We start from the raw sequence: 2,701 nt of genomic DNA on the forward strand, positions 1-2,701 counted from the left end.
ACCCCACTTAAGAGATAATCAAAACATCATAATTCACTGAGCATAAGGGTATTAATTGGTTGAAATATATAGCAAACACAATAAGACCAAAATGATCTTAAGATAATTCCAGGGACTATGAAATGTCTAGGGTATTACCCGAGACTTCTTCATAATCTTTTGAAAATCTTGTAGGACATTTGGACTTATTATGATTTGCTTAATGAATCATCCTCAAAATTGACACCTACTAAGTTATGAAATAGGATCTAGTAGGCACACCTCAAACGTGTATTTTCTACTTTCCTTTTAAGCTTTCTTTAATCCTTATGAAATTATATATATATATATATATATATATATATAAAGACAACAAAAAAAAAAAAAACAAAATTTAACCTATGGAGAGGGACCTAAATCCCAAGCCCCAACAAGAGGGGAAAAAGAAACAGGAGTACAAAAATTACATATAGCTATCACGGTGTGAATTTATCTATAAGCAAATTGAGCTACAAAAAATAACCACTAAACAGGAACAATGGGAGAGACCACCAAAAGCTAGAGACCATTAAGATGCTTGACTTTAGTTTTGAGGTATGGGGTCTCCATTGTATCACCATGAAGTAGGAGAGCAAGAGGAGAAGGGGGTTTGATAGCAACAGATGTGGAAGTTGTGTAAAGTCCATGTCTGGCCAGCCAAATGAAAGTCAGATTTGAGTTAATGGACCTTTTAAGGTTCAAAATTTTATGTTTCCAGTGTAGGTGGTGCCAAGAGGATAGCTGTTCAAAATTCAGAAAGTTGATGAGATGTAGAGAGTCCACCTCAATCAAAAGTTTATACCAAGTAGCTTTTAAGGCAAAATTTAAAGCCCAAAAAATTGTAATGAGTTCTGCTTCTAATGCATCTTGAGCCTCAGTATGGGCATCGAAATACAAAAAGCATTTGCTACAAGAATCCCTAAAAACACACCCTACCCCAGTACCATACTCAGAAAAGCTTCCATCAGTGTTAAGCTTTATAGTATGTTTATCAGGAGATTTCCAAATAATCTTCTCAGTCTTGTTGTAGTCTCTAGTTATTATGGATTGAGTTTTACAAATATTGGGGAAGTTGTTGAACTGAACCAGCTTGATAAAGTAAGAAGCATAGTTTCTGGTTACCTTTGAATGATGACTATGTTTGTCTTCATGTTTAGTTTTATTTCTGTTCATCCAAAGAAACCAGGAAACCAGAAAGGGGATGGTTTCGTTACTACTCTTCCAACTATGCCACCCACCTTCAAGACTAGATCAGTCCATTGCAAGGCCATCCATCTTAATTATGGATACAAACTCTTTCCAAACTGCTTGAGAAAACTGACAAATAAAGAAAAGATGGTTACTATTCTCCTCTTCCTTTAGGCAAAGATAACATCTAGATGGCCCTCTCAAACCCTTCAATTTAAGTATGTCATCAGTAGGTAATAAATTGTTGAAGAGTCTCCAGCAGAAGAAGGACATATAAGGGGAAAGGAATTTGTTCCAGATTGCTTCACCCCAAGGGACCAAATCCCAATAGCAAATTTTGGCATAGATGGCTTTGGTCCTCAAAGACATGCTTTGGTTGACAGAACTGTGCCAAATAATTCAGTCTTTTCTGCTCTTATCAAAATTGACTTTGGATATTTGAGAGAGATGAGGCTCCTAAAAAATAGATTGGAACTTGGAAATAGACCAGGAATCTCCCTCCCATAAATCAGACACAATGAGTTGAGGGGAGTTGAGGGTTGAAATCAGTTGAAATCAGTGGGGGGGCCCAGCCAGTCTTTGGGGTACCAATGGTCAAGCTAAAAATTCACCTGACCATTCCTCAAGTCCCAAAGGTACATATCCTCAGCAAGATGTCTGACTTTGAGCATATTAGTCCAAATTCTAGAGTTACCCAGTCTCTTGGTGATGAGAGATGGGTACTGTCCCTTGCAATTTTTACCCTTCATATACAAAGCCCAAAGGGAGGTTTGAGCTCTGAAATTGATCCACAATTTGCATAAGTTAATTTGTGTGAGTTGTTGGAGTCCCTTGAAACCAATTCCACCAGCCATGGTGGGTTTAGCAGCCTTTTGCCAAGATGCCCAGTGGAGCTGCTGCCTTTGACCTGCCCATAAAAACCTGTTGAATACTCTTTCCAACTGAATCTGAGTACTTTTCTTCATGTATGTGGTTTGGAGGATGTAAGATGGGAAGGTGGTTAAAATGCTATTGAGAAGAGTGATTCTGCTCCCATTGGATATGAATGAGTGAGACCAGCTAGATAGATGGTTTTGAATCTTCTGAAAGACTTCATCAAATTGGATTAATTTGGACCTTCCCGAAATGAGTTCAACCCCCAAGTATTTGAAAGGAGCTTTTGCAATAGAAAAGCCTGTGTATTCAGATACCCACTGTTTACTAATGGATGATGATCTTTTGTTAAAAATCATTTTACATTTTTCTAAGCAAAACACCATTCCAGAGTTTTTTTGGAACTGCATCAGGCATTGATGAATCCTCTTGACAGCATTTTTATGGACACTAGAGAAGATCATGATATCATCAGCATAAATGAGATGAGATATGGCCATTGTGGATTTGTGTTGGTATTTGGAGTATTGTTGGTCTTATCTAGCATTCTGGAAAGGTAGTCTATAGATAGAATAAAGATTGTGGGGAGAGAGGGTCTCCCTGCTTGAGGCCTCTAGTAGCT

This window comes from Phalaenopsis equestris, unplaced genomic scaffold (genome assembly GCF_001263595.1).
Source record: "Phalaenopsis equestris unplaced genomic scaffold, ASM126359v1 Scaffold212526, whole genome shotgun sequence".
Taxonomy (NCBI): Eukaryota; Viridiplantae; Streptophyta; class Magnoliopsida; order Asparagales; family Orchidaceae; genus Phalaenopsis; species Phalaenopsis equestris.